Genomic DNA, 22,721 nt, shown 5'->3' on the forward strand with positions numbered 1-22,721 from the left:
TACATTAGCTTTGCCGGGGTGGTAGTTGATATTACAATCATAATCTTTCAATAGCTCTAACCATCTACGTTGCCTCATATTTAACTCCTTTTAAGTGAAGAATATTTTAGACTCTTGTGGTCCGTATAAATTTCACAATGTTCCCCATAAAGGTAATGTCGCCATATCTTTAAGGCAAATACCACAGCAGCCAACTCTAAATCATGGGTTGGGTAGTTGCTCTCATAATCCTTAAGTTGACGCGAAGCATACGCTACAACTTTTCCATGCTGCATAAGAACACACCCCAACCCTTTGTGTGAGGCATCATTGTATATCACAAATCCTTTCGTACCCAAAGGTATAGTAAGAACAGGTGCCGTCACAAGTTTCTCCTTGAGCTCCTAAAAGCTTTTCTCACATTCTGCAGTCCATATGAATTCCTCACCCTTTCGGGTCAAGGTCGTTAAAGGAACTGCGATGCGAGAAAACCCTCCAACAAATCTTCGATAATACCCCGCAAGACCAAGGAAGCTTCTAATTTCTTGAATAGTTTGTGGTCTAGGCCATTCCACTATCGCCTCCACCTTTGCAGGATCTATGGAAATACCATCCTTTGAAATTATATGGCCAGGAAAAGAAATCTTTTGTAACCAAAACTCACACTTATTCAACTTAGCATATAATTTCTTCTCCCGCAAAACTTGAAGAACAACCTCCAAATGCTTCACATGTTCTTTCGGGGTTCTTGAATAAATAAGAATGTCATCAATAAATACTATTACAAACTGATCAATATACTTCTTAAAGACACGATTCATCAAGTCTATGAAAGCCGCTGGGGCGTTAGTCAATCCAAAGGACATCACTAAAAATTCATAATGTCCATATCTCATTCTAAAAGCAGTCTTTCGAATATCCTCTGCCTTAATCTTCAACTGATGGTACCCTGATCAGAGATCAATCTTTGAAAATACTTGGGATCCTTGAAGTTGATCAAATAAATCATCAATCCGTGGTAGAGGATATCGATTCTTAATGGTCACCCTATTAAGTTCTCTATAATCGATACAAAGTCGCAACGACCCATCCTTCTTTTTCACAAAGAGAACTGGTGCACCCCACGGTGATACACTAGGGCGAATAAAGCCTTTTTCCAACAATTCTTGCATTTGATCCTTAAGCTCCTTGAGCTCTACAGGTGCCATCTAGTATGGCGTTTTCGAGATAGGTGTCATTCCCTGAATGATATCTATAGAGAACTCAATCTCCCTATCCGGAGGTAAGCCAGGTAGTTCGTCTGGAAAAACATTAGGAAAATCCTTCACCACCTCTATATTTTGCAACTTAGGCCCATTTAGTTGTGGCATCACCAAACTAGCAAGAAATCCTGCACAACCCTTCCTTAACATAGTGGTGGCCTTTAATGCAAAGATCACCTTCGGCATAATACTCTTAGCCGCAGCACAGAAACATAACTCTAACTCACCTAGTGGTCTAAAGATTACTTCCTTCTTGAAGCACTCCAAGCTAGCATGGTATTGAGACAACCAATCCATGCCCAAAATCACATCGAACTCCTTCATATCAAATAATATCAAATTAGCAAGGAGATGTCGATCTTGTATCTTTATTGCGCAACCCTTCAGCACAAACTGACAAATCATGGATTTCCCAAGAGGTGAAGAAACAGACATCACTGGCTAAAGAGGTTCAGGTGCTCTCTCGCTCAGGCATGCATATTTACAGGATATAAAAGAATGCATAGCACCAGAATCAAATAGTACTAAAGCACGATGCAAAAACAGGGGAAGAATACCTATTACCACATTAGGAGAAGTATCAGCATCATCAAATGTTAACGCGAAAACTCAAGCCGGTGCTGGATTCTTCTACCCTTGATTTTGCACTTGAGTATTAGGGGCCACAAGCATTGTACACTCCCGTGCCAAATGACCTATCTTACCACATTTAAAGCAGATGTTAGTCCCCATAAGGCACTTCTCGGCATGACGTTTGCCACAGTTGTGGCATGCGGGGTGAGCCACTGTTGTACCACGTTGGGGAGGTTTGACCACTTGGATTGGCTTGGGCATTGGGCTGTACATAGGTCTCTTGCCCTTATTTTGCTCCATGGCATAAAATGGCCTCTTCCTTTGATTGAATTCCCCTACCCGGACTCGTAAATTCTCCTCAAGTATCACTGCTCTATCTTCCAAGTTCGCGAACTTCCTAATTTTCAATGCAAGAAGGGAGTCCATAATTCTGGGGTTTAGGCCTCGCTCAAACTTCTTGGCCTTCAGTGCCTCGGTGTGGACCAAGTGTGGGGCAAATCTCGACAACTCCACAAATTTTGATGCATACTATCTCACTGTCATTGTCCCTTGTTTCAAGTCAGCAAACTCTTGGGCCTTGGCCTCTCGAACGGATACAGGAAAGAACCGGTCATTAAATGCCTCTTTAAATTTATTCCATGATATTGGGGTAGCTTCACCCAATTCCTGCTGAATAAATCTGCGAGTGGCCTTCCACCACCCATTGGCCACATCAGCCAAGTTATATGCTGCAAATTCTACCTTTTGTTCCTCGGTACAGCTAATTACACTAAAAATTTTCTCCAAGCGCTCTAACTAATTATCTACATCTAATTCCATACCGTTGCCATCAAACAACAGAGGATGCTGTTTGCAGAAGCAATCAAAAGCAGTCAGATGTGGGACTTGTACTTGCATGGCGGTTTGCCCATTAGTGAAAGCCTCTATAAGGCGAGTTGCCGCATCCACAAGGTTTTCTGAATCTCTAGGAGATTCTTGTTGATCTTCAGGATTATGGACACTGGGTCGCCCTCGACGTTTATAGGTAGTGTTGCGTTGCCATACTAGAACATGGATAACAATAGCATTAGCAAAAACTCATACAAAGTAGCATACATAACTTGAAATCTCTTTACAAAATCCATATAACGCAATAAGAAATACCATTTGAACCTGCTGTGGAACTTGGCATACTTTAGAGAGAGGGCCTTAGCCTAGTTTACCCCTAAAGTCTACAGGACTTCTTAACCTTCGCTCTGATACCAAGATTTGTCACAACCCCACCCTATCAAGAGCGAGACCGTGATCCCGTACCTATTCTTTTTCCTATTATAACAGTAAATTTATTTACATATGAATTCCCACATTGTTACTAGTATTATTATTATTTTATTAATTTTTTTTAAAAGATAATGCGAGACGATTCAAACGCATCACGCATAAATTCTAATTTCTAACTGAAAGAAACATCTAATAGACATACCTTTACATTCTTTTACAAAGAACTCTCAGAGTCCGTCATCCATTTATTTAACATAACTATTTTAAACAAAAAGGGACTCAGTCCCTTCAGTCTTTACAAAAGGAAACTAACTTAAAGCAGGAGGGGTTTCCATTACCCCACTATATACTTTATACCCGAAGGTATCTTGTCTAGAAGTTAACTCAATAAAATATCCTGTGTGGGGTCCAGTATTAAAATATAAGAAGCATATATCTTCATAAAAAGAAACCTAACTACCCAGGGACTACTAAACATCGGCCCCTCCCTCCTCAGAAATACTCAGCTCCTCAGTAGATTCGTCTGTACCTGGACGTTTGAAACATAAACACAATGTGAGTCTAATACTCAGCAAGCAGTACACCATGCTGTTAACTTAATAAGCATATAGTATTTTCTTTTGAAAACATGCATCCATAAACCAATACTAATTCTGACAATACTTCCATACATATACTTTCTTTATAACATCATGCATACACCTACTTCTTACTATCATGCATATACTCACTTCATATTTTCATGCAAAATCTTTATTTCTTATTTTCATACATACTTATATATCATATCTTCATGCATACACTTCATTTAATCTTTCACTTTCTTGTGGCCAACACACTATTACGCCCCGTGTGTTGGGGTTAGTGGTCCTATTGGACCTGGATTCCACCCGTGGCCACAGGTTAGGAACCCCTTTCTGTCAGGGAGCAGCACTGGGTGCATTACCAATACTACTTACTCGGCATTGCAATCTGCCCATTTCTTTGATATCATTTCCTTTCATGTGGCCATTACATATTTTCATACATTAATTCATTCATTTTCTTTCTTTGAAATCAACATTTTCAATATCTTCCTTAGTCCGATGAATATGCTTTTATTTTGGAAAAAATAGCATTTTATGTCATGCTTACATATAAATAAAATCTTAGTTATTTCAAGAAGCATGTATAAAAAATTTCATGACTTAGGATCTACATGCATGCATTATTATATACACATACAATCAATTATAATCGATAGGATACTTAACAGGGGCTACCAAAAAAAAGCTTGTACATAATATAAACTCATTTATTCTTTAATTAGAGGAACGTTTGGAAAAAGATAGAGATATATTCTTCCACGAGAGAACTTGGCGTGGGCGCATGGTCATAGCTACTTACCTCGATCCGCTGCAACCCCTTTAACTTCAGAAAATCCTAATCCAATAAATAACAAGTGTGTTAAAACTCATCCAACATCCTTCAGATCCCCTTTTTAACGATGGCTAAAAAAATTATAAATCTAACATCGTTTTCTACCCTTAATATTACTTCAAATAACTACCCTCTCGACAAATTCTTACAAGAGTAACATAAGAAGATAGTTAATTTAGTTAACATAACATCAAAACAGCTCCATATATGAATTTAATCACTTAAAACAGAACATAATTATATATATATATACAAAACACAACATCAAAACAGCCCTATATATATAATTAATCCCTTAAAACAGAGCATATATGTAGATATACAAAACATAACATCAAAACATCCTCATATAAATACTTAATCCCTTAAAACAGAGCATATATGTATATATATAAAACATAACATCAAAACAAAAACTAAACAATTTAGTCAGCTTCCAAAATCACATAAAATCATATTAAACAATTTACCTTAAGCTCCTAGATTCTTTCAAGAGGTGAAGTGAAGGTCCAAAGCTTGAAAAAAATGAGAGGAGTTTGATTTCTTGAAGAGGAGAAGAAAAGAGGGAAGTGGCATTGGCTAGCATGGAAAGGGAGATGAAGAAGACTTGTTCTTCATTTGTTAGGTGTAGACCGATGGGTTTGAAGGGGTTCATTTGTTAGGTGTAGACCGATAGGTTTGAAGAGGAAATTCTTCATCTATTAGGTGTAGACCGATGGGTTTAAAGGGGTTCATCTATTAGGTGTAGACCGATGGGTTTGAAGAGAAAATTCTTCATCTATTAGGTGTAGACCGATGGGTTTGAAGAGGAAATTCTTCATCTATTAGGTGTAGACCGATGGGTTTGAAGAGAAAATTCTTCATCTATTAGGTGTAGACCGATGGGTTTGAGGAGGAAATTCTTCATTTGTTATGTATAGACCGACAGTTCATAAGAGAAGAAGGCTTAGTTAAATTTTTTATCATTAAAAGCTTAAAGAAATGGAGGGTTAGGATTAGATTTAGGAAGATAACTATTCCAATTACCAATCCAATGGTGGGAATCATTTGTGCTCTTTCATAGATAATAAAATTTTAGGATTTAAGGAGAAAATACTATAAGGCCTTAAAATCATGTACTTAATTTATTTTAACAACCCACATAAAAGTAAAAACACACCCATCTAAATAAAATAATAAAAATCTTTACATGAACATATTTAACTTAAGGAATAAAATAAAATGACGTAAAGACTCACATAGTAAGACTAGGGTATTACAGCCATAAAGAAACAAAAACACATTTATGAATAAGTGTACTGTCCAAAAATTGAAAATGAGATTATTCCGCTATTAATTCCTAAATAATCAAATGTGTCAATTGGCATAAACTATAACACATTCTGACACTTCTAATTACCTCAAATAAATAAAATCGTACTTCTGGCACCATAGTGAGTGATAACACTGACTATGCTGACAGATTAAAACCTATGTAATTAGCCGATTCATGAAAACTTACAGGGTTTTAATGATGTTCCTAAAGCTTATAGAAATTCCACTATTGGATTTCTAGCAGGATCCTACATCCGAACTAGTTTAAGATGTGATTATTTTATTTTATTTTATTTTTAGAGTTTAAGATGGCATGAGATTCACACATTGGGCTTAGTTAGAATTATTGGAAGAATTTAATATCAATATTTTGAGGATGACTACCAAGAGGCCAATATTGATATGACACATGGCATATTAATGGGCTAAGCTTAATGGCTAAGTGTTGGATGGATGTAGGAGTATAGCCCAAGAGTGTTTTATTTTGGGCCCTCATTCACTAAGGATGAGATGGGCTTAGAATCGAAGTTAAAAGCCTTAGGCCAATTTGGGAGTTATAAGGTTCTAGGCCTTTCTTGAAGAACCTTAGAAATTAGGCCCAATATGTGATGTGCATGAAACCATTGGGCCTAACTTAATGACTGTAAAGGCAATTGGCCCAACCTAAGAAAGACCTAAGATTGGGATCCAACTTAGTAGGCCTTTAAGTCCATAGATAAGCCCCAAAAATCTGGATATGAGGTCTATATAATAACCTACACCAAAGCCCTCATCCAAGACTTGCACAAATGGTCCAACAAGCCCAACCTATTAAGCTCAAAAGCCTTGTCTTTCATTTTAATCTTTCAAATGAGACCCACATAGACCATACCATTGGTTTACCTTAAGCCAAAGATGAACCACACGCCCCTAGGGTTCCCTCCCAACCATGGTGAAGCTTCGAACTTGAGTTAAGAAGCACTATTCATCTCACATATTATTAGTAACCTCAAATCTTGATTTTTGCATGGTTTTCTTAAAAATATTTTCTTTACATTTATGATCTGAAAATTTTGGTTTCTATTACTAATTTGAAATGTTGATGGACCAACCTAGAAACTTAGGATTGACCCAACACATGTCAATTGGAACCAAGCCATGTTAATGCCCAAATAACCACCAATCGGCACCTAGGTGCACCACCATGTGCACTTAATCAAACTAGCCCCTAGCCCACGCCACTTCCACTAGATTTTCCAGGGAAATTTCACTATTCACACCTCACCACATCACTCAAGGTTCAAACTTTGCATTGGGATAAATCACTCCAAGATACCAAACCAAAATCCAACTATTCCCATAGGAGGTGTAGTTGTGACCCAACTGAATGACCTCTGTGACTTCATGAATTTTCTGCTCCTCTTCCTTGAGCCCCCTCCACATGCCACCACCCGTTCCCTCAACTCCCTAAGAGGTTTCTCAAGCACTCACGAGCTTGTTGACCAATGTTTCCTCAAAAGAAATGCAAAAACCAATGGCATTGGCACAAGGTGCCACTAGGCAACCACCTCCATTTCACGCCCTTCCATGACAATCTCTTAAAAGATCACTTGGTAGCCAATCCCTCCACCTTCCACCACCTGAAAAATACATTCATAGGAGCCATAATACCTGCAAAAAAAATCCATATGGAGATAGGACAAAGAGGTGATGTAAACAGACCAGCCTTTGAAGACCCCTACCCAACGACATTTAGCATGACCTCACCTGCAATCCATTGCATTTTGTTTTGATTTTCTGAACCATGATAGCACCTGCACCCTTACACACAATGTATCACTTGGTCTTGAAGAAATAAAGAGAGTCTGTTGTTGCGCCTAAATTCTGACTCAAATTAATGAACCAAAAATTTAGTGCGGTTTTACCTGCAAGTATACAGGTGCTGTAGTATCTTACAGGATCGAATCCACAGGGATTGACTTTTGTGATAAAGGAAATAAATTCAGACAATGAAATGAAATTACTAAAAGAAACGTGCAATCAGATGAAGACTGATAAAATAACTGAATCAAACTAAAATGATAAAATGAATTAATATGGAGAAAGACTAAGGTTTCGAGGATCCGTTTAATAATTTATGATATTGTTTCCAATCGATTTACTTCAATTAAACTAGAATAATGATTCCGTTTAATTGGAAGATTTAGTATTTAAGATCAAGAAAAATAGTCGCTTATGATTGAGCATGAACAATTGATAATTAAAACATTTACAAATCTATTTGAATACCACAGGGATTCCTCAAGCATTCACTGTATTCGAAAATCACAATGAATCAAGACGAGTATATAGATAATCAAAATATCCAATAATAAAATCCTTCAATCGATCAAGCTTGCAGAATAAATTTTATGTGGATCTGAAAATAATATTTAAATCATTAAACTTCACCTCTAACCTTGTATGAAAATTTAGCCAATCATATTTATTATAAGTGCTATAGAAATCATATAAATATTATTCATTAGAAAACTAAAATGAAATACAAGAAATACTAGGCAACAATTTAGAAACAACAAAATTTAGAATCTAGTCAACGTCGAAAGAATAAAGCTCACGAAGTTACTAAAATGCATAAAACAGAAATTGAAACTAAAAGAAATTCATCAAGAAGAAGCTGCAGCCCCACCAGATGCCAAACAAAAAACAAAAACATAAAGGAGCCAAATAAAACTCCAATCACATCAACTCCAAGTTAAACTCAAACACCGACTTCCTCCTTCATCAAGAAAAATAAATCCTCACCGACTAATGGTCTGGCCATCATGACTTTTCTCTCTTTTTGCTTGCTTAGGACCGATGGATTCAATGGGTCTTTACTCTTAGAAAAGTCCACCTCACTTACATCAAACCGACTACACACTTCCAAGAAAAAATAATTCCAGCCGTCTCCCTTTAACTCCAGCTAATCACCTTTACATAATTCTCTCTATGTTTCTTCCCACGTCTCATTCTCCCTCTCTCCAACCGATTCCTTCCTTCTACCATCAACCAAGATAAATCCCAACCAATTAATTAACTCCACGTATTTCTTTTCAACCCCAGAAAATTCCAACCGACCTCTCTTAATTCTTTCTCTTCTCACCTTAAACCGATTCCTACACTTTTCTCTCAACTCTTGCACCCACCGACTGGTTCTCTTCTCTCCCTCTCTACTCATGACCAACACACCTCAACTCCCTTCTATCTCTTACGTAACCAACCCCTCAAATCCTCACCCACCGATTGCTACCCTCTTCCTTTACGTCCAGCAATATATATATAGCTCCTTCTAGTCTGTCCTCCTCTCATCACAATTCCTTTAATCGAGCAATAAATAGCCGAAGGTCTAGATGTCTCTCGTTTAAAACAGCTGACATCTCCCCTCAATTTCTGATTTCAGCACAAAAAAAAAAAAAAAAAACAACACGGCTCCCTTGTTGAAAACTCCCACACGGCTCTTCTTTGCCTCAAGTTGGTGCTGCCCTTCCTCCAATCAAATTAACCAGCCGAATTCCATCTTCAATAAAATTAACCCAGCCGAATTCCATCTTCAATAACCGACTCACACTTGGTTGAAAACTCAAGCACGTCTTCACACTTCAAAAGCATCCCTCCAATCAATCACATGTTCCTCACCTTAATTCTAGCCGACACCAAATTTATTTTATTCTGCTTTGCCTATCAAATTTAGCTGCACCAACCGATGAAAGTTAAGCCAAACAAGCAGCCGCCCAATTACATTCACACTTCTACCGAAAATTCATTTCTCTTTTCACTTTTGCCGTAATTCAGCCCCTTTGTATGACTTTAATGTTGCTCCACCAAAAATTCTCAAGCCTCCGTGATTTTCATTCAACCATGAAGATCACATGCATCTTAAATAATCAAATGAAGAAAATAACCACCGATTCTTCATTTTGTATACTTTTCAGTTGTCCAAGTACATCGCTTCTTTCTTTTCATTCCTCTCAATTAATATGCACTTTTGATCAAAAGTTCCAACCGGATCCCATTTGAATTTTATTTAAGCTGAAAATAAAAAGAAAGAAATAACACTCAAAAATAAATTAAAAGAAAAATAGACTATATATGTGAGGAAATATTGTCCCATTAAATCATAGTTATAAAATTAAGCATAAACATGATATCAATCAATTAAAAATCACAACTCGTATTTATGCTTATTAACCATTTTTCTATCTAAAACCAATAATAGTGTCACGAAAAATTTAAAATACATTGGTTTTAAATAGCTAAACTATGCAATTTTTCAGCTCAATCACACCCTCCAACTAGCTTTTTGCTAATCCTTGAGCAAAATCGTGAAAATTAATTGAGATGAACATTGCATAAAGCTCAAACTTCAAACAAAAACAATCAAACATAATTCTGAATTCTCACAAAAAATCGATTCGTGACTACTCAACACCAGGAGTTGTATCCACAAGGAAAGTCTCAATAGCGCAAATATCTTAGAACTCAGATATGTGTGTGTGGCTAAACTTGTGTGTGTTCCTCACTAATAAGCATGATTTATCATAGGATTTTTGAACCTTAAGATTAATCATTATTGATTCTAACTACCTCAAAACCTAAGGGACTAGCAGTTTTCACGCCAACTTTGTTTAAAGGTTTAACATTCAACCCCCAAAGTTTTGGGTAACTGTTTCTAGCCCTTTATTCAGGAAAAATTACATGATTTTTTTTTTATAAGGCTCGGTAGTCCTGCAGTTTACTTCTCCTGTTTTAAATCAATGAACATTAATGAGGAACACTACAAGTGTAAGCATGTGCAAAATGTTCTTTCAAAACTTGCCCTTCATTCTATACAAATCAAACTAATTCTCATTTTTGTAAATATCCCATCCCGGTGTTTCAAGTCACTCCTCAACAAAATATGATGCATCATAAGTCATGTTCTATGCTTAAAGTTGAAAATAAATCTTCACAAAATAATTCCACTCAACTACTCCACCAAGATACTCAAATTTCACAAAAATGCCAGAAGTGTGTGTTAATCATTTATGTTTCAATGTACCTCACAAATTTATTTATATATTTATTTATTTATTTTTTAAGGTACTAATAAAAAAATTTTTTTTAGGTACTAATAAATTTTCAACAGAAAACCCTCCCCCCAACTAAATGTGACATTGTCCTCAATGTTCAACAATTGAATGTTCGATGATGTATGCTATACAGGTATGAATTGGAGCAAGATAAACACTCTAGAACATATATTGAGACGAAAATGATTAAACAAAGAGGAAAGAATTCACCTGAGATACTTGAGCGAACATACGGAGTAGATTTCTGTCAAAGTTAAAAACACAAAAAGCAAAAGAAAGAAAAACAAAACAAACAGATACGGTATATACAATGAGAAATCAGAAATTAATTCTGATAAGTAGGATCCTCCAGGGTAGTGGACTCAACCTCTGGAGTGAAATCATCCAAAAATGGTTTCAACCTTTGTCCATTAACTTTAAAAACATTACCATTTTCTGGATTCTCTATCTCAATGGCTCCAAAAGGATAAACAGTTTTTACAACAAAGGGGTCGATTTATCAGGATCGAAGCTTGCCAGAAAACAAATGAAGCCTTGAATTATACAACAAAACTTTTTGGGAAGGCTCAAAAGATTTTCAAAAAATATTTTTGTCATGAAAAATTTTCATTCTCTCCTTGGCAATGCGAGAGTTTTCGTAAGTTTCATTCCTGATTTCTTCCAACTCATTAAGCTGAAACTTACGAAGAGAGCAAGCTTTATCCACATTAAAATTAAATTGCTTGATTGCCCAATAAGCTTTGTGTTCCAATTCCACAGGTAAGTGACATGCCTTTCCAAAAATGAGTCGATATGGAGACATACCAATCGGGGTTTTAAAAGTAGTACGGTATGCCCAAAGTGCGTTGGTTAGTCATAAAGACCAATCTTCGCGGCTTGGGTTAACCCGTCTTTTCTAAAAATTTTTTGATCTCCCGGTTAGATACCTCAACTTGGCCACTTGTTTGTGGATGATAAGATGTAGCAACCTTATGAGTAATACCATATTTTCGCATTAAGGCCTCGAAAGGCTTATTACAAAAATGTTTGCCCCCATCACTGATAATGGCTCGAGGTGTTCCAAACCTTGATAAAATATTTTCTTTCAAAAATTTCAGTACCACTTTGTGATCATTGTTTTTGCATGGAACAACTTCAATCCATTTGGACACATAATCCACAGCTACCAAAATGTAGAGATTGCCAAAAGAAACTGGGAAGGGTCCCATGAAGTCGATGCCCTAACAATCAAATATTTCAACAACCAAAATTGGATTTAATGGCATCATACTCCGGCGGGTAATACCTCCCAACTTTTGACAACGCTCACAAATTTTACAAAATTCATGGGTGTCCTTGAAAATGGTAGGCCAATAGAAACCACATTGCAAAATTTTAAAAGCAGTTTTCTTTCCAGAAAAATGGCCACCACATGCCCCAGAGTGACAAAAAGATATCACACTTTGAAATTTTTTATTGGGAACACATCGTCTAATTATCTGATCTAGGCAATACTTGAACAGATATGGATCATCCCAAAAGAATTTTCTTACCTCCATAAAAAATTTCCTCTTATCTTGTTGAGTCCAAATGTGAGGAATTTCACCTGTAGCAAGAAAATTAACAATGTTAGCGTACCATGGCACTTGAGATATACCAAAAAGTTGCTCATCTGGAAATGTGTCTTTAATAGGAATTATCTCTATGGAATCTGAAAGAACAAGTCTAGACAGATGATCAGCAACAACATTCTCAACTCTTTTTTTATCTTTGATTATCAGATCAAATTCTTGCAGCAAAAGGATCCATCTAAGCAACCTGGGCTTTGCATCATTTTTCGCTAAAAGGTACTTTAACGCAGCATGAACAGTAAAGATGACAATTTGAGATCCGATCAAATAAGAGCGAAATTTGTCAAGTGCAAAAATTACTGCAAGTAGCTCTTTTTCAGTTGTTGAATAATTCATTTGAGCACTGTTTAAAGTTCTACTTGCATAATAAATAACACAAGGCTTTTTGTCCTTACGTTGACCCAACACAGCTCCAACAGCATAATCACTAGCATCATACATAATCTCAAATGATAAATTTCAATCAGGTGATCGCATAATTGGGGCTGAGATCAACATACCTTTTAGCTTTGTAAAAGCTAACTCACAATCATAAGTCCACACAAAAGAGTTTTCCTTTGACAATAAATTGCACAAAGGTCTAGAAATTGTGCTGAAGCCTTTGATGAACCTCCTGTAAAAACCTGCATGACCTAGAAAAGATCTGATATCCCTGATGTTCTTTGGGATGGGCAATTTAGAAATTAATTCAATTTTGGCCTTGTCCACTTCAAAACCTTGGGAAGAAACAATGTGACCAAGAACAATCCCTTGAGTGACCATGAAATGACACTTCTCCCAGTTTAAAATCAAATTCTTTTCTTTGCATCTAATCAGCACTCTTTCCAAATGAGTCAAACATTCATCAAATGAATCACCAAAAATAGAAAAATTATCCATGAATATTTCAACGAAACGCTCTACCATGTCACTGAATATACTCATCATGCATCGTTGAAATGTAGCAGGAGCATTACAGAGTCCGAATGGCATCCTTCGATATGCAAAGGTACCAAATGGACATGTAAAAGTGGTCTTTTCTTGATCTTCAGGAGCAATCTCAATTTGGATATATCCAGAATAACCAAATTTAAGCACGGTGGAAAAATAATAAATGCATGGTACCAACCTAGTGCAAATATCCCAAAAACTTTTACTAGCAAATGCACTTCCAAAATAGTTAACTTTTTCCAAAAGACTCCCAAAATATGTAGAGTATCACACATCCAAAATCTATCATTAAGACAAACATCCATCAAGAGGGTCCCCATGACCAAAGTCCTTCAATAAGGCCGATCCTACTTGGCCTTATCCTGATTCAAAATCCTCCTCAATTGCTCAAAAAGTTGCAACACCTCAGTGATAAATCGATCGATAGCTTCCAACCTCTCAGAAATAGATGGCTTCTAAGAGGCCTTGCATCTCTATGGAGTCTCGCTAGGGATCTGGGGAACTGGTCTCTTGTGCTTCCCCATTACTATCTTCCTAGGCTCCTGTCACAACTTCTACCATTCCGTGTAGGGGAATAATAGTGGAAATTACAACAATGATATTTTGAGAAATCTCAGTAAGTAAATAGTCAACATACCATAGATATCACAAGTATATAAAATCAAACTACAAACAAATGCATGGACATGTACTTTGACGTAAAACTTTGACATGTGCAACATGGACTCTTTCATAAAACGAATTTTCATCTTTTAAATACTTAACACATGTTCATATCATTTGAGCTCGGGTTCTTGTTCATATCATAATTGTGACATCTCGGATTTTGATGAGAGACTCTATTCGTATTTCTTTTGGATATTATCTGTTTATAGATTATTTGGCTAAGTGTGGGAGGATTTCTTTAAGCCATTTTCTATTTTTAGTTGTTGGATTGGATCTTGGAGTTCTAAGTTAAAGAGCCCATAGGGGGGAAATAGAAGATTTAGGCCCATGGAATTGGGCTCTTAAGGATTTTGGCCTTGGAAGGCCCAAGTTAACCCATTGGATAAGGAGGATGCGCCACTTGGCATTGGGAATAAGTTTTTGGTTATTTTAGAAAAGAACTCATCATTTGGAACCTAGAAAAGTAGCAAGTGTGACACTTGTCAAACATGCTTGAAGGTTTCTAGAAGAAGTTAAGGAGATGAAAAAGGAGGTAGGGTTTGGCACTCACCTATGGCACATGCCATTTCACCTACCCACATGCCACATGTCTCACATGCACACCTCACATCTAGATACATTGAACCCGACTGTAAAAATGGATGAGAAAATTAGGGGACATGGTTTCGGTAACCCCATGTGATAACCCAAGCATGGCTAAGTATGGTTCATAGGTTATTTTTGTTGCTAATGTATTTTATAGGCTTTAGTATTTATTTGAAGGGACGACCTTATAATTTAGGTTGTGCAACATGCGCCCAAGTGAAGCTAGCCCTAGAGAGCCTTGTGAATTTCGGTCCTTATAAGGAAACCTAAGCCCATGACTCAAACTCTTGCCACTAGTACTATGTGTCATACATGTGAAGCATTATGTATCTAGTCATGATAGTGGACTAAGGGGGAGAGAGAAAAGTGTGGGGAAGCCAAGGGATGGCTTGCATGCCTACACCTCATCTTTTGGCTAAAATTTGAGTTCCAAAGTAAATGTCTTGGAAAATGAGCCTAGGGAAGATAAAAGTGGATTTTCTAGGTGTTTTGCATGGGGAAACTCTTGAGGACATAAGGGGATTTCGAATTTCTTAGCTTACACTCAAGATATCTTCAGTTTTTGCCATGTGTCAACCATGCAATGAGATTCTAGAAGAAAAGATGAAGAGATGCACAAAAATTACCCTTGTACCCCTAGTGTTTCAACTACCACATTGCCACATGTCATGTTTTGTATGTTTTTAGAAGCATAAGGAAGTGCGAGAGCCACCTAGGGAACATGCATAGGAAGAAGAAGCTTCTTGCTTAGGGAAAAGAAAAAGACATGCATGGGAAAAGGAAAAGACATGCATGGGAAAAAGGAAACGACACATGGGAAAAGGGAAGGATGTGGGGAACACACACCCACATCCTACATGCCACTTGGCAAGCATGCACAAGTCTAGGGTTAGGATTTATCAAATGGCAATTTTGCCCTAGAGATTCATTGAATCTAGACCATTTGGAGGGGCATGCCCAAGGAGCCTCTTAGGATTTCAAATTTTGGCAAGAGAATTATGCCACTTGCCCCACATGCATCAGCTAAGGCGCCACTTGTCCCACATGCATAATCTATGCCACTTGTCCTTCATGCAAAGGGTTACTAGCAACCAATGGAATTTTGTTAGAGAGCTCTATTTAAAGGGGGAGGAGCTACACGCCTGAGGTCTTCCTCTTTTGCCATTTTCGGATTTTTTTCATTCTCTCACCCTCTCCACACTCTCTTACATGACCACTTGGAGATTTTCTCCACTTTCTCACAGATTTTCTCCACTTTCTCACACTTTCTTTCCAACCAAACAAGGGAAGCTTTACTCAAGGAGGGATTTTCAACATTAGCAAGGAGAAGACATGGTAAGGACTCGATTTTCCTTGATTTTCTTTACACACAACACATTTTAAACTTGAAGAAGAGATGGGGATCTCTAAAGGGTTTGAATATGGTGAAGCACACACGATTTCAACACTTATTCATGGGAAACCAACTAGGGTTCCCCAGAAATGGTCTAAGCCGAATGGTTGAGGGCAGAATCCTCCATCTATTCAGCCAACCACTTTCTTTTTCACTCTATTTTGAGATATGAATAAGAACACGAGGAAAATAAGAGGTTTCTTGACTCAAAATGTGACATCCCGTTTTTACGTGTATTTTCACTGAAGGAGTATTTTAATTTAATTAAAATATTAGTTCTTTTATTTTAAATTATTGTATTTTAATTGGATTTATTTAGTTGTAATATTTCTTTTGTGGAGCTTTCTTAATATTAATTATCGTTTTGATTTTAAATTGCTGTGTAATTTATTTTAGTTTTTTTTTTTATTTAAAATTTAGTTAGTTTTTACTAGTTATTTATTATATTTTAGCTTTATATTATAGCTTTTAAAATTGTTTTCATCGAATCAGTTTCTGGACTCCAGAGGTGAGGATTGGACCTTATTTCTTTTCCCCATCTTTTCTTTTTCTCTTTTTCTTTTTCTCTTTTCTTTTTCTTTCTCTTTTTCTTTCCTTTTTCTTTCTTTTTTTTCTTCTTCTTTCTTCTTCGGTTCTTCTCCTGTGTGCGACATTCTCTCTCCTCCATTTCCACCCTTTTTCCTTCCACCGCCCAGAACCGCCGCTCACCAGTGACGTGGTTGACACCACCCACCCAAAAATCTTCCCCTCTAGCCGGCGCACCTTCCCACCAAATTTCACCTCCATCCGAGCCACCGTTAGCCACCACGAGCTCCTCCAAGTCGCACAGTTTTTGTGCTCTTCCGCCACCGTCGTTCCACCTCCAGCCACCATCTCTTCACCATTTTATCACCTACCTCTTTCCATCCTAAACCACCCATTTCCAGCTCCGATCCGTTGCCGGAGCAGCTCCCACAAGCTCATCCTTGTTTTTGCCATTTTTCACTTCCACTGCCATTTCCACCGCCACTCACCGCCAACTCTCACTTCCATTAGCTTCATAAACACCTATAGGCTATTCCCTATCAATCCCAAGTCTTGGTTTGTTTCTGTTCGAAAGTGGGTATTTTACAACCCACGACCACAGTGTATTTTACACTGTTACGTTGCTTTTTCTCCACCGTTTGTAGCTCCTTGATCCTTCGAAAATTATCATATAGCGCTGTAAGTATTTTTCCAAATTCTAATTTAGATTTAAATATACTATTACTTTTACAATAAATTCATTGACTGGTTAGTTATTCTGGACTAAGCCCGAGGAGTCGGGAGTTGGATGGATTTGAGGACGGAGTTGTTTGGTTGGTTGTTGTTGATATTGTGATTTGTTAGATAAATTGTATCTTGAAGTGTGCATTGCACGGTGCATTTATGTGCATGTATTAAATTGAGAAAAAATGGGTTTTATATGTGTAAATGGATTTTCGGGTGCGTGTGTATCACGACCCCAAGCCGGGATGGGGTATTATCTTGGTGAAGCTCCTCTGGTCACTCGGGAGTGGATAATACTGAGTGACATCCCCTGGGTTGTCGCCCAGCGACGACCGGATCGCACGATACGGTAACGTTGTCGTGCCGACTCCGTGGTTCCTAGGCTGACGGGGACTAGAGGATGGCCTGGTTAGGTACACGCTGGGCGCGAGACTGGGCATCGCTCGTTTAGGTGTCACAGTGTGGCACAGGAGCCAGAGTGTGCTGATGATCCCTAGGGGAGATCATGGTGCACGCAATAAATTGGAACGAATTTTGGATCTTGGATACGGGCCATTTTCTGGGAAAATGGTGAGGTTTTGTTTGATGTTATTGTGATCTATTTTCTGAAAAAATGGTGGTTTCTTGATTTGGGCCATTATCTGTGATAATGGTAAGGATTTGTTTAAAGGATATGTTTTGGACCAAAATGAAATTTTTGGCGTGCGTGGAAAAATGTGAATTTATGGGATATGTGCATTTAGCATTCTTTCATGCATATTGTTGAGTTTAATATGTTTTTATCTTGTGGCCTATGGATCTTTACTTACCCGTGGCACCAATTTGGTACCATAAACTTTGATGCAGATGTAGAGGAAGAGGAGGAGGCTAAGCCCGAGGAGGCGGCTCCGCCAGAGTTTTGACTTGAAGTCTTTGATGTTTAAAAATTATCTCTATCAGTTTTTATGGCTTGTAATGTGGTTTGAAACAATATTTGAGACTTGTAATATTTTATTATGTATGTTTTAAACAGGTTTGTATTAAACAAAAATTCTGGTACTTAGTTATAAGACTTTTATTATCCGCTGCATGTTTTTGTTGTACGCTTGTTGCATGTACCCACACTTGGCACTTGGCGATAGGATGATGATCTGTGTTGTCATCATCCCCAAGTGTCCATACGTGGGAATTGGGGGCGTCGAATGGTCTGGTTTTGTTTCAGCCCTAGTAGTAACCCTAGAAACCTGATTATGCCCAAAGAATAATGCGGCAGTTGTAGCACAGCTTTGGGGTGTCGATTCCACATGGAGACAAATTAAAAGAAAAGCAAGAGGAACAAAGAAACTAAAGAAAAATATTAAATAAGTAATGGAGAACAATGATTAATTTTAAATGTAAATTTAAGTGAAGCAATGTGATTAACGAAAAAAATACTCAAATTTGACAAACAGTAGAGCGTCGGGAATCCCTTGCACAAATCCAGCGTTTTAATTATTCTTAATTCATTGGATAACTCAATTAGAAACTCAATTTCTGAAATTCCCAATTGAAAGGTATAGATTTATAAACCAAAATTAAATCAAATTTAACCCTTTGAAAAATCATTCACCACTTTTAAAATATGTAAATTACTACCCCTATTGAGAAAATCCAAAGACGACAATGTACTCAGGGAGCGATATTGTAGCAAAAAACTAAATCAATATAGATAAATAATTGATCCAAACATAATCAAAGAACTAATCCATTCGATAGAAAAAGCATGACTGAATCTATAAACATAATAAATTCTATGATTATTCGGAGAAGAAAACATCAACGATGAATTGAGAATGATAAAACAAAAGAGTTTTAGCAATTGAAAATCAAATACATGAATCAAAAATAAATTAGAAATACCATCTAATGTGCAAGTTCATCCCTAACCCTACTTGAAAATTTAGTTACCCATAAATATACTGGACAACAAAAATCTCTAGAGAAAACTTAAGCGAACGGTGGCCATGGAAGTGATTTTCTCCTCTCTTCAGATCTGCCTCTTGTGCCTCTTCCTCCCCATTTCATCCTAATGATATACTTATATAGGGTAGGAAAGAAACCCTAATGTCCTCTTAATTTCCGCATAAAAAAATCGCCTAAATTTTAGGACTTATCTTGGCAGCCACATACGGCATTCAGGAGTTTGAATTTGGAAATCCTTATTCGAGACAAAGTTATAACCCTTTAAGATAGCTTTCCAATGAATCAAGAATCGCATCAATCTAATATGTGAGTAAAACGATACAGTCAAAAGACTAAAGTATGTCCAGACTGTCTCCTAGCGAATTTCAGACTTGGACTTCTTGTAGTTTCATTTTGTGATTTTTTTTCTTTTTCTTTTCTTCCAAATTACTCTCAAACCCCATGAATGTCCTCTTTTGAATTTGACTGGGCTTGACTTGCTCTTTTATAAACTCTGAAATTAAACATAAAAAAACTGCTTAGAAGTATCCCAACGTAAATAGAAATTCAATTTAAAGAATACACATTAATTCCTATGATTTCTATTCACATTTTAGCATTTTAGTCCAATAATAGGGTATTTAGAGTGCACTTTTGCACACTCATCACACCCCCAACTTACTCATTGCTAGTCCCTAGCAATTTTCATATCAAAACGACGAAAGAGATCAAAGAAAATCACACATAAAGGCCATCAAGTCACACTTTCCAAATTCACATATCAAAACAATCTAAGGAATCCAATAACCCATCAAGATCAATCCACCTATAGCAATCCACAGAGTGTGTGTGTGTTCTCCAAGCCATAATCATCTTACTACTAACCTTGACACATGCAACATCAAGAACGTCTCAAGCAAAAGGTTCAACTCTATAACTCACGGGTATAATAGTATTTCGTGTAAGGGCTCTCTCTATGGAGTTAACAATGGGTGTATACACACTCTCATGGAAAATTAGGCAATTATGTATAAGCAACAAGCAAACATTGATCTTATGATAGGAACACTAACAAATGTGATTTCCACCAGTCTTTCCAACAGCTTACTTAGGATCAAAATGGTCAACACAAAAGGTTGTAATGTGGCTTGGTTTCGGGGCTATATGAGAAAAAAGGATGAAAGGAATTCAAGAACTTCCAACTACATACAAAAGAAATTTTATTAAATATCTCAATAGGCCACACTTCTTACTTGATGTACTCTCCAACTTTTCATATCATCAAATAATAATGATTTTCCTTCTTCTTCCTCTTTTTTTTTTCAACAATTTTATGGACAAACACATGCCACTTTTGCATTCTTTCCATCTCTACCAACTTTTTTTTTCTTTTTTTTTTTTTTTTGCACTCACTCAATTGAACACTTTGCAACTTGTACTCTTCTCTTTTTTCTGTCGTCTTCTTCGTTTTTTTTTTTAATTTGAAAATGATAAAATTAAAGAAAGAAAATACAAATTACACCCCTAGTATACACTTGGAAGTAAAAAGGGTAAGAAAATCCGTGTATAGGTTATACTCCAATGTGGAGAGGCATGGATGATATGGGCATATGAAAAGAAAAAGTTACATGTGTTTATTGGCTCAAAGTTGGCTACTAGGGGTCTATGATGGAAAGGATAACTTGAAAGGCTCAAACGTTAATCCTAAGTTGACCTTCGTCATATCCCAAGTATATCCACCATTGTACCACAAACCATGTAATGATATTCTCAAAAGAAGTGCCCAATTTAACAGATCAATGAACGCTTATCACAATTTACTGCATTTGTATACTCTCAATCCTCTCCAAACTCACATGAATACTTAAGTAAAAGAGTTCTCTAGCTACATGTGTCAAACCACCATCTTACCACAAAACTTGGATAAGTGCATTAAGGGTTCTGTGAATGCTTCAGCAAAAAAGATTATGGTGGGTTTGGTGAATTCACGAAGATGGCTATAAATGAGAATGAGTACACATGTGAAAATGATGCACGTGTGATGCAAATTAAAAAAAAATTGACACATGAAAATAGGCCACAAAGTTCCAACAAGCATTTTAAATACTGAATTTGCACCACCACCCCCCAACTTAAATGAAACATTGTCCTCAATGTTTAAGAATCAAAATTGAATGAGAAGTAATTGAAAATGGTAGAATACACCTGATGAGTGACGATGGTAGCTCGCTAAGCACCAAAGATGGTAACCTGAAATGACAAAATGAAATTATCCTACAATAAAAAGAAAAGAAAAGAAAACAACAGCAAACAAAAAGGAAAAGAAAGACTGGATCCACAAGTGGAATGTCTTGGTGGTGTGGTCAAGGTTGATAGACTGGATCCACAAGTGGAATGTCTTCCACTTCCAGAACTTGCCTATCAATTAATACTTTAAGGCGTTGACCATTTACTTTAAAGATCCGACCATCCTTAAGATCTTCTATTTCTACCGCCCCATTTACAAAAACATTCCTCACTACAAGAGGGTCAGTACACCTAGACCGAAGTTTTCCTTGGTACTTGTGAAATCCAAAATCATATAAGTATATTCGGTCATTAGGTTTAAACCTCTTCCTAAGAATATTTTTATCATGAAACGTTTTCATTTTTACCTTATAGACTTTAGACTTAGGCAAATGTTTCAATTTAACTCTTGGTGCTTTCATACTTACACGAATCTGTTTTCCACATTTCTTAGGCAACTCCTAGGCAACTCCTTAAATTTCTGTTGCCAAATCTGTGTACCATAATCCTAAGTTTCATCAAAAATAGCACAAATATCAATAACATCAGATGAATCACTAACAGATGTATTAAACTCAGAATTCACAAGGAAATATGTAAGGGGATCAAAATCATCAGTTGTGTGAACTCCCTTGTCTATGAGTGAGTCAATCCTATAGGTTTGGTGGCACTCGTCATCTGTTGGCTATTTCTCAATATGGAAAATGTTGACCTCCATGGTCATGTTTCCAAAAGATAGCTTCATCAATCCATTCCTGCAATTTATAAGTGCATTAGCCATAGCAAGGAAAGGTCTACCTAATATGAGAGGAACTTTAGAGTTAGACTCAACAACTGATTGAGTGTCCAAAATTAAGAAATCAACAGGATAATAAAACTTGTCAATTTGAATCAAAACATCCTCAACTATCCCTCTCGGTTTCTTAACTGAACGATCAGCCAACTGAAGCACGATAGAAGTAGGCATAATTTCACCCAAACCAAGCTGCAAATAAATGGAATAAGGCATCAAATTAACACTAGCTCCTAGATCTAGCAAGGCTTGCCCAAACTCATGATTCCCAATATTATATGCAATGGTTGGACAACCAGGATCCTTGTACTTAGGAGGAATTCGCTGCTTAATTAGAGCACTAACTTGCTCTGTCAGAAATGCTGTCTTCTTTACATGGTGCTTCCTCTTAAC

The 22,721-nt window shown here is 36.9% G+C and overlaps 1 pseudogene; it reads right to left on the minus strand.

Annotated features, from left to right (window-relative positions):
• Positions 1-2,342: 2,342 nt before the first annotated feature.
• Positions 2,343-13,494, minus strand: LOC122312651 (annotated as a pseudogene).
• Positions 13,495-22,721: the final 9,227 nt, after the last annotated feature.

This window comes from Carya illinoinensis, chromosome 6, assembly GCF_018687715.1.
Source record: "Carya illinoinensis cultivar Pawnee chromosome 6, C.illinoinensisPawnee_v1, whole genome shotgun sequence".
Classification (NCBI taxonomy): Eukaryota; Viridiplantae; Streptophyta; class Magnoliopsida; order Fagales; family Juglandaceae; genus Carya; species Carya illinoinensis.